The sequence below is a fragment of the Panthera tigris genome, chromosome B2, assembly GCF_018350195.1.
Source record: "Panthera tigris isolate Pti1 chromosome B2, P.tigris_Pti1_mat1.1, whole genome shotgun sequence".
Taxonomy (NCBI): Eukaryota; Metazoa; Chordata; class Mammalia; order Carnivora; family Felidae; genus Panthera; species Panthera tigris.
The window spans coordinates 95,405,593-95,416,896 of NC_056664.1; positions in this window are offsets into that span (position 1 = coordinate 95,405,593).

Sequence of the window (11,304 nt, forward strand, 5' to 3'; positions counted from 1 at the left end):
TTAAACCAAGAGTTATCTTATTTTAGATATCTATCCACTAAAATGCACAGATTTTGAAATTATTCTCTTTTTTGCATAATCAAATCAAAGGAAACTCTTAGATGGAGGAGAGCAGAACAGATGTATGGATTGTGCCACCCCCCAACCCCCACTCCTTGAAGAAATGGAGACAGTTTTTTCTTACAAAGAGTGGAAATTTCCTTTCTATTAGTAAACAAAGCACCTGGGATGTCATAGGGGGAAATAGCCCTAGTGTTTACTGAATAGAATAAGCAGGAAGAAGGGAGATAACAGTATCAACAAGCAGAAGTGGCAGGAGAAAGCAAAGAGTCTCCCCTTATCCTCCTCTATACTGAGAAAGTAGCCCACTTTTCAACCCAGAAGGAGAGCCCAATACTTGCTGTCTTTGTTAACATACAAATTTGCTCTTCCTCTTGATCCCTTTGTCAGGGAGGAAGAAATTTTCCTCTGTCCAAGGTTCTTCTAGCTGGACAAAGAATGAAATATATGAGACAGATTAACAGGAGAAAGTCAAATTTAATTTTGTATGTACGAGGTATCCACACAGACATGAAAGTGCAAACATAGTCAGGCAAAAGGAGGTAAGTCTGTCCTTTCAAACTAAGAGAAGAGGGTAGGGGTCTGGGACTTCAAAGAGAAGGAATGCAATTCACGGGAAGATGAAAAAGAATAAATATTTGATAAATAAATGTTGCTGGGCCACACAGAAACAGTGGGACATAGAGATGGATTTTAACAAATGGACTTTGTCCCCCTTCCCCCACCCCCACTCTGTTCATATTATAATGTAGTTTTCTATGTGATTGCTCTCTTCCTGGATTAGGTCCTCTATCTAAAGAGTTCAAGAGATGTCAAAGTTTCTTCCTGAATCTTTTGGGCCTTGATTGTTTTCAGTTCAAAATAATCTACCTGCCATTGTAGCCTGTCTTGGGAGGCCCTGCTCTTGACCTCCACACCTTCATTGGCTACCTATTGGCCACCAAATAAGGTCCCAGGCAGCCCCTATGGGAACCCTATGTCTCAGCCAGAGTGTTCTATTGGCACTTCTCCAAATAGACATTAACACTTTTCCATCTCTGCTTTGCTCATGTTCTTCCTTTTGCCTGGGATGTTGTTCCACCACATTTCTACCTAACAAAACTATTCAAACCCTAGCTTGTGCTACCACTTTCATGAAGCCTTCCCTGATTGCTCTCTCCCTCCCCGTGGCTAACTCTTCATTGCTACAACTAATACAAATACATGCTGCTTTATTTTGTCCTCAAATAAGTGCCTCAGTTATGGCCCCCAGTGGATTAAAGTTCCTCAAATTCATGAATTAATCCTCACACTTTTTTCAAATCCATGGCACAATGTACCCCAGTGCTCAGTGCATGAAAAGTGGCCAATAAATATTTGTTGAATATTTAATTAGTTTTCTATTGGGTGGGTCAGTAGTCTAGACAAGGCTTAGCTGTGTTCTCTGCTCAGAGCCTGATAACCTACAATCAAGTTGTCAGCTGGGGCTGCAGTTTCATCCGCGGTTCAGGGTCTCCTTCCAAGGTTCTGTGGTTGTTGGAAGAATCCATTTCCTTGCAAATGTTAAGGCCATCAGGAGAGAGTCCTTGATGTTTCAAGGACTATGCTCTTTTATGCTCTATATGCTCTTTTAATGTTTATTTACTTTTAAGAGAGCGAGAGAGAGCACGAGTGGGGGAAGGGCAGAGAGAGAGGGAGACACAGAATCCAAGGCAGGCTCCAGGCTCTGAGCGTCAGCAAGGAGCCCAACATGGGGCTTGAACTCACAGACTGCGAGATCATGACCTGAGCTGAAGTCAGACGCTTAACCGACTGAGCCACCCAGGTGCCCCTCTCTAAGCTCTTTTAAAGGGCTCACCTGATTGGGCCAACTAAATCAACTCTTAGGGAATTTAATTCCATCTGCAAAATCTCTTCTTTACTCCATAATATAGGTGACATCCTATGTGATGGAGTGACATCCATCATAGTCACAGGTCCCACCCACTACACTCAACGGGAAGGGATTACAGAGTGAGTGTACACCAGGGGTGGGAATTTGGGGAATTATCTTAGAATTCTTCCTATCACAAATATTTTTGGGGCAATGGTCTTAAAAGAGTATTTTTTATTTGATTGTGTCACAAGACACCAAATTGCTTCAAAATAGAAGAAAAAAACTTTAGTTACTATTTTAGATGGAAAGGTCTTTAAATAATGTCTGTGATAGAAGACAATTCCCCCATTGGTTTTTTGTTTGTTTGTTTGTGTTTATTTGGGTTTTTTTTGTACATTGTAAATAAAAACAATCATTTTAGTTTGGTTGTAGTTTATATTGTTCAGAGTTGGTTTCAGTTCGTGTTCAATCTGGAAACAAGAACACAAAATTATTCTATATAAGTGACAGAGCTGAGTTTGTTAATTAATAACTGGGCAAACAGATGAAATGTCTGCCTAAAAATTATATAGATCAAGGAACATGTAAAGAACTACAGAAAGAATATGTAAAGAACTAACAGACTAATTCCTCCAGCAAGGCACAAAAGTCAAGCACAGGTGAGTCCTTAATCTAATGAGCTCTATAGTGTGATTTTCCACTCAGAACCCTACTGAGTTTTCAAGTTCAAATATATCCACAAATTTGGGTTTCTTAATACAGCCAGGAGAATTCCTCATTTATCCTGGCATGAGATTTGGTGGGGGTGGGCATCAACCATAACATGACCATCTTTAAATCAGATTTGTGCCTGGCCTGAGGTTTGCTAAAGGAATAAGGACAGAAAGAAAAATCTATAGTTCAGTTTATGAGGGAAATATCTCCCCAGTGGGATTGTGATGGTCAAAATTTAGTGCAATTGATTGGGTAGATTAAACAAAGAGAATGGCAATTTAAGGACATGTTGGGGAGATCCTTCTGGTGGACTTACAATCAACTTGACATGAGACAGATTAACAGGAGAAAATCAAACTTAATAATGAATGTAACGAGGAATCCACAGACATGAAATTCCAAAGACAGTGAGACAATGACATGCTTATTTGAGCTAAGGAGAAGGGTAGGGTCTGAGGATACAAAGGGGAGAAAGAAGGTGAAAGGAGATGTTTGGAAAACAAGGTTGCCCTGTTATGCAGATAAGTTTCTTAGATAAAGGGGAATCTCTCTTAATAGTTCTCTTCCTTGTACAGGCTCTCCTTTCCAATATAAATTTAGGCAATTGACAACCAAGAAAAGACTTCTTCCTGCATCTTCTGGGTTTTGATTACTTTTACCTCAAATTAACGTTCATACCAAAGTGGCCCATCTTGGGGCAGCCTGTCCTTGGCCCCTACAGATGATTTTTTTGGGAAAAATTTTGAAGTTTAAATATTGAATTTTTGAACATTTGTTGGACCCTGTGAACACATGCTGTATATTTATTCATATGCATGTTGTCTATGACTAGTAGCTGAAATATGTTTATACAAATTTTTTCCAACATGATATGGAAGGGCAGGGCCAATGAATGTGGGAGGGAAGTCAGGCATTGGCAATTTTGCTTACTTTTGCACCAGGCCCTGCGTCTGTGCTCTGCAGAGACCCAGTCATAGTGTCAGGGGCAGAAATTTTTCACCCTATTCCTGCTTTTGTGCTCCAGAGTACAGATTCACACAGGCAGGGAAAGAATGAGTATGTGGGGAAAGTCCCCAAAGCTGGAATGACCCCTGGGGAATTTGGCTGAGGCAAGAAGAGGGAGAAGGTGTGCCAAATTCTCATACCTTTCCCCACACCCTTTGAAAAGTCCTGTTGCTAGGGCTGAGCACTGGGTCAGTTTTCAATTTGTGTTTTTAAAAAAATGTGTACTAATGAAATAGTACAATACCTTGAACAAGGCCAGAAAGTAAATAAAAGTGGCAGCTCTTCCTCTCATCTCTGTAGGATGTTAATCTCTCTGTATGATGTTAAAGACATCTCCTCTCGCAAGAGGATTTCATTGGTTTGTTTAAAAACAAAACTACAGGCTTGCTATTTTTATTTCATTCGTTATGATAATCACAAAGCATAACTTTTTTCAAACAAAATGATGAAATACCCACAAGTCATGTCAGAGTAGTTATTACTTACGCTTACTAATGAACTTCTCACTACAAAGGTGGCTCTATGAGCCACTGTGCAGAGGCTGCAGGCACAGCACTGACTCCTGATCAAAAACTATAAAATGCTGATGGCGACTGAAGACAGATAAATGTGTCTTTTGTCTGTTTTACAGAGGGTAATAGCACTTATTGCCCTAGAATGGAGCCGGTGATGCCAGTTATAATCTGTCACTTATATTTTTCATACCAATTGTGATCTAATATGTGATGGATTTCGGGTTCAGATAGAGTATAAACATTTAGCTTTGAGAATGAAAATGGGTTCTTGGTCCACTCTACCTGGTTTGTGGACATTTCCACTTGGAAATATTAATTGACCCCTAGCCCTGGCCCTCCAATGGAAGTCTCCAGTGTTCTAGGCCTCGAGACTGCATCATGGAGTTCTTTGGACTCATCTCTCACTTTCTACTTTTCCTTCAGTCCTTTCTTTTCTTCCCTCTGTTTCTATAATTGGTGGTCACTTCAGCCCCATAGCACATAGCACTGCTAACTCCAGGTCTCCATCAAGTTGGGCCCACCAAAGGCTGCCATGCTTATCCTTCTCCAGCACAGCTTTGGATCATGTCAACTCCTTGCTCAGAAACATGCAAAGATCTCCTATTTCCCACAACATCACACCTACACTTCCTGACTTGCCTTTCAAGGCCCTCCTCAAACTAAATTAATCTGACTTACTCAACTTTCAACTTACTTATTCCACTGACCATCAGTCATGCTCAGTCACTTCAGTGAGCCCCCTGTGCCCATTATCACCTCACTGCTTTTCTTCAGGTTATTCCCCTTGCCTAGAATGCCATTCCTCAACCCTTACCTCATTAAACTATGTCCTTTCTGCATTTTCTGGTACACCTCACTGATCTCTTCCTCTTTGAACTCTTAAAGCATTACAAATGTCTCTTCTATGCATTATAGCATTTAATTATATGCCTACCTTCCCATTGGTGGTTGTTTTATAGACAGGTCCACAAGCTTCTAGAAGTCAAAATAAGCCTTATATTCCCTAACCTTCACATAGTTGAGTATATGGTAAGTACTATATTGAAGATATTATTTCATAGTTTCTGTGTCCAGATTGAACCAGTAGAATAATTCTTATTTTCACAATATGGTGTCAAGTAAATGTATAGCTATAGTATCAGATAAATTATTTTAATATGAATGATTGCTACAGAGTTGATTAATATTGGATCTAAGGTTTTTATCTGCTACCAGCCATAATATTTCTTTAGAAAGACAGAAAGGAAGAAAGAAAAAGCCCAAAGCTAGGATGCATGAATTTTAAGTATTATTCAAATACCACCCCTTCAATAAAACACTACTTTTTTATACATGGGCCATTCATAATGATAGTTATCATCATATGCCTGCTGCATCCTATACATACCTCTAAGCAATATTGCCTTGCATTGTCTTCAAACATCTGTCTTCCTTCTTTCCCTTTTCCCCAAACTGAGTTCCTTGATGACAGAGACTGTCTTTTAATTCCTGAATCTGCAGAAACTGACAAAGAGCTGGTAATCAATACATACTTGTTGAATGAATAAATGAATTATAAGAGCCCTGATGTAACCATGAGTGTGAGTTATGGTTGGCAAGTGATTATTAAGTTTTTTCGTAAACAAGCTTTTATATATATATATATATATATATATATATATATATATATATATATATAATTTGATTTTATTAAATGTTTATTTATTTTGAAAGACAGAGAACACACATGCATGAGTGGGGGAGAGGCAGAGAGAGGGAGAGAGAGAATCCCAAGCAGGCTCTGTGCTGTCAGTGCAAAGACCAATGGGGGGGGCTCAAACTCAGAAACCATGAAATCATGACCTGAGCTGAAATCAAGAGTTGCACGCTCAACTGACTGAGCCACCCAGGTGCCCTTGAACCTTTTTATATATTTAAAAACATTTTAATGTTTATTTATTTTTGAGAGAGAGAAAAACAGAGTGCAAGCAGGAGAGAGGCAGAGAGAGAGGGAGACACAGAATCTGAAGTAGGCTCCAGGCTCTGAGCTGTCAACACTGAGCCTGATACCGGGCTTGAACCCATGAACCACAACATCATGACCTGAGCCAAAGTCGGACACTTAGCCAAAGTCGGTGACTGAGTCACCCAGGTGCCCCGAACCTTTTTATATTTTTAAGTGGTAATTTAAGATATATATATTTTTAATTCTTAGGAGAACTTAACTCTCAATCATTCAAAATTTATCTTTTTTACATAGAAAATTATACAGGAAGTTACAGCTGCGTTTACACTAAGAGCTTGCCAAGCCTAGAGAAATTTGTAATATTTTAAAAATAGGTGTAGCATGCTCCCTTCGGCAGCACATATACTATATAATTAAGAATAGGTGTAGCTATCTACTTCTTTCAACTTTTCTTAAAAGTAGCATTCTTACTCAAAAACAAAAAAACAAATCATCTGATTTCAAAAATGGGCAAAGGACTTAAGTAGACATTTCTCCGTAGAAAATGTTTAAATGACCAACATATGAAAAGATGCTTGATAGCACTTGTCATTAGAGAAATGCAAATCAAAACCACAGAGAGATACCACCTCAGACATGTTAGGATGACCACTATAACACACACACACACACACACACACACACACACACACACACACACACAAAATAAAAAGCTTTATTGAGGATGTGGATTTGTGCGCTGTTGGTGGGAATGTAAAATGGTGCAGCTGCTGTGGAAAATGAAAATTCCTAAAAAAATTAAAAATGTTAAATTAAAAAACTAAATCAAATTTTAAATTAAAAAAGCTAAATTAAAAATATGGTCCAGAAATCCCACTTCTGGGTATATATATATCCAAGAGAATTGAAGACAGAATCTTGAAGACAGATTTGCACACTCATGTTCATTGCAGCATTATGCACAATAGTTAAGAGGTGGAAGCATTGCACATGTTCATTAATAGAAGAATGGATAAAAAATGCAGTATATACATATAATGGAGTATTATTCACCTTTAAAAAGAAGGAAATCTTGTCATATGCTCCAACATGGGCAAACCTTGAGGATGTTATGAGCTAAGTGCGATAAGCCAGTCATAAAATGACAAATACTGTAAGTTTCCACTTAAGGAGGTATCTAAAGTAGTCTAACTCTTAGAGACAGAAAGAATACTGGTTTCACAGGGCTACAGGGAGAAGGGAACTAGAGAGTTGTTGTTCAACAGGCATGGAGTTTTAATTTTTACAAGATGAAAAAGTTCTAGAGCTCTGTGGCACAACAATGTGAATACACTTAACACTACTGAACCATACACTTAAAAATGGTTAAGATGGTAATTGTTATGTGCTTTTTTTTTTTAAAGTAGGCTAGCATGGGGGCGCCTGGGTGGCTCAGTCAGTTAAGCATCTGACTTTGGCTCAGGTCATGATCTTATGGCTCGTGAGTTTGAGCCCCGCGTCAGGCTCTGTGCTGACAGCTCAGAGCCTGAAACCTGCTTCGGATTCTGTGTCTCCCTCTCTCTCTGCCCCTTCCCTGTTCATGCTCTGTCTCTGTCTCTCTCAAAAATAAATAAACATTAAAAAATAAATAAATAAAATAGGCTAGTATGGAGCCCAATGTGGGGCTTGAACTCACTACCCTGAGATCAAGACCTGAGTTGAGATCAAGAGGTGAATGCTTAACCGACTGAACCACCCAAGCACCCCTACATTATGTGCTTTTAACCATAATTTAAAATATTAAAAAGAATAGCACCTCACACATGTACACACCATCATCAATATATGCTTGCACATTGACATAAGCCAGTAGATGCTTAATAAATGTTTCCAGTACTGATGGTCATGATGAAAAAAATAGGAGAGCATTTTTTGTCCTGATTTATAGCACCTTAATAATAAAGACTTCAGAGGTCTAATAACAGTGATCCATTGAAGAATGGAACTGGTTACCAAATACTGAAAACTTCTGATAAGACTTACACAAACTAGAAACTACTGGAGCAAATGTTATGGTAATTTATAATGATTGAATTATATGTATTGGTGGGTTTTAATAAAATGAACATGCTTTTTGCCTTTTCTATTATGTTGCATGCTTACGTTTTTTGTAATGCTACATGGTATGTGGCTTATGGGATGTAATTTATATCTTCTTAAAAAAGCATAAATAAATAAAACCTGGAATTAACCGAAGACATAACAAAAACTCAGCATTAGAGAAAACTGACCTCCTTCACCAGAGAAAGAAAACTAAGGGATCCTTTGTGCTCTATCCACTTCCTATCTCCTAAAGTCAGGTTTTCCATAGAACTTCCGGCATGCAGGGTAACTTTCCCTGAACTACCTACTACTTCCTCTGTTGTCTTTTCAGCAGTTTTGGTTCAGTGTCACACCCAAAAAAAGGCGCACCTCTTTAACCCTTTCAACTCTTAAATCAAACACACCCTTATTAGCTGTGCTTTTCACGTAAACAGTCAGCATCTGTCATTCAGTTCTGGCCCTGGGAGAGAGCAGCAGTGCCCGAAGGTGAGCTGGTGAGAGTTATCCAGGGTAGACTAGGAGGAGGAGGAGGACTAGACAAAGCTATTCCGAGAAGTAAGAAGATTGATATTGGCAATGCCCGCACAACAACATTTTACCTCCCGTACTCTCTTGGTGTTTCTATAGAAAGCAAAAAAGGAGCAACATCATGGTAAGAAACTAACCGAAATTTTGTTATCTTTTTATTGACTAAGACTTTGTTTTTAATTTGTATAGTAGTATTATTCACGATATAATTAACTTCACAATGGGTATATTGTCTAGAGCTGGCAAATTCTCTGGGCTCAAAAATCATAAAGCATTGTGAGTAGAAAGGATATAGTGGGAGACTATCTTAGAGGCTTTGTTAGAAGTAGAAATGAAAATGCCTAGTATGTGATCTGCTGGCTCTGCCTTTTCCTAGGTTCTTGAAAATATCACAGGTCATCAGTGACAAAGCTACTCTCATTTCATCCTTTCTATCCCCTGAATTCAACACATCTCCCCACCCTGCACCCCTTTCCCAGATTTCAAAGGGAAACTGATGTTCAGCCCCTTGGAAGAAACTGTTTGGGAAACATTAGGCTGAGAGTAAGGACTCATTTTTATTTTTCTTCATGGCAGGAGATGGAAGAAGTCAATTATACATTCTTTTAAAATGTAGGTTATCTTTCAAATGTGTTCTCCAGTGGGCGTTGGCCGCTGCTCTTACTGGCCTGTCCCCATAACAAGTTATTATGTATTGCACATACTTTCCCCAAACGAGATTTTATTAGGACACAGAAATTTATGGGACAGACTCAGCTTCTTACAACCCTAATCACTCGAGCAATACTATGGCTTAAAATAAATTATGAGTAAAAAGCAATCTTGTAAATTTTTAAGAAAAAGAAGTTTATATAATGTCTATTAGACTTTGCTTCACTAGTTTGATCGTGGAGGCATAAATATAAAACCCCAAGTAAGTGTTGGACATTATTGCCATTTTATTTGTTAATATTTCATACTTTCCTTCATCTTTTGATATGTTAGACACAATAGCTTAATAACTACACTGACAAGTGTCTTTACATTAAAATATGAGCTCCTAATCCTCCTCTCTAAATCTTTAGAATAAATACCCATGTTTCATAAGAAATGCTTTTCAAAAATTTGCCAAATTAAAAAATTTAAACATCTTGGCTTAAGAGCAGTATGACTATGAACCTTCTAAAAATGTACTAAGCAAATGAATTTAAACATAGCCAATGTACCTTGGTAAGTAAGCTTGGGTGGGATGGTGGAGAGCTTGGGGAAGAGGTATATTGGCCAGGCTGACGATCCTGAAGGTTGTTTCTCCCTTGGGTTTCTCTGATATGAGATAAAGGTACATGGGAGACACTGCAGGTACTAATGGTGTCGTGGCTAATGAGACAACACTTAAATTCAGATGTTGATTCAAATGTTGAAATGGGCAGGAACCTGCTGCCTGTGTCTCCAGGCGTAATCAGGACTAGGGCAGTGCTCAACCTAGGTGCACAGACTTGTCCTCCTCAAGCCTGTACAGGAGTAGTGTTTGCAAAACACAATCCAAATGTGCAAGCTGAGGCAGAGAGAAGGTATCTGAGGCTCATGCTGCCTGCCAGGAACAGAGTGGTGAGAGGTGATGAAATGCTTTACTTTTCAAACCGAAAGGAGCAACAACCTTCTCACAGACTTCCCATTCCCAGCATGCACAGAGTCCCAATCCTCCAAAACCAAGTCTAGTAGAGGGAGTGGAGAATAAAAGCAGATTCTGTGGGAGTAGAAATCAGGGGGATCTCTCTGAGGATAGAGAAGGAGTGGAAGGACCAGAAGATCCAGAGAGTGGAAAAAGATAGTAGACGCCAAATGAAAACCCATTATTTTATAGGCCCCAGTGAGTTAAAGCGTGAACTCCTCCCCAGTTTGGTACTTCTGATGCTGTTTTCTGGGCTCCCCTGGGGCTGCTCCACCCAGCCCTGACTCCTGGGTCTTCAAGGTCCACTTCCTGTTCTTCACCTGCTCCTCCTCCCCACCTTCCTTAGCAGCACGCTTTGCTTCCCAGCTCTTTCTCTGTCTAAAGTGACCTTCCTGGTTTCTCCCTGGTCTTGTTTAAGGGTGTGTGTGTGTGTGTGTGTGTGTGTGTGTGTGTGGTAGTCAAATGCAGCCAAAAGGAACAGAGCAGGAAACGGAAGGAGAGAAATAGTGCAGGCATTGTCAGTCATCTTCTGATCCCACCAGCTACATGTGACCTTGAGCAAATCACTTTCCACACCATGGTTTTTTCAAATTGAAAATGAGGATGACAATTACCACCTCACAAGACTGTTATGGCATGTGGCAGATTCTTAAGCAATCTTAAGAAATGTTAGCTGAAATAAGCCCCAAAGAATAAGTATATGAAACATGTTCAGTGCCATTAGCAAAGACATGCATATTTATCTAGTTATTGTAAAACACAGCATGTGTCAGAAAAATGTAGAAAGTACAAATGTAGAGTATAATGAATAATTATAAAACAAGCACCTGTAAAAGTAAGTGCAGGTCACGATGTAACCCATTGCTGCCTCATCTTAAGTCTTCCCTGGGTGTCTCTGGTCATACTCCCCACCCCACCACCAGGGCCAGTACTAAGTTGAGGGGAATGG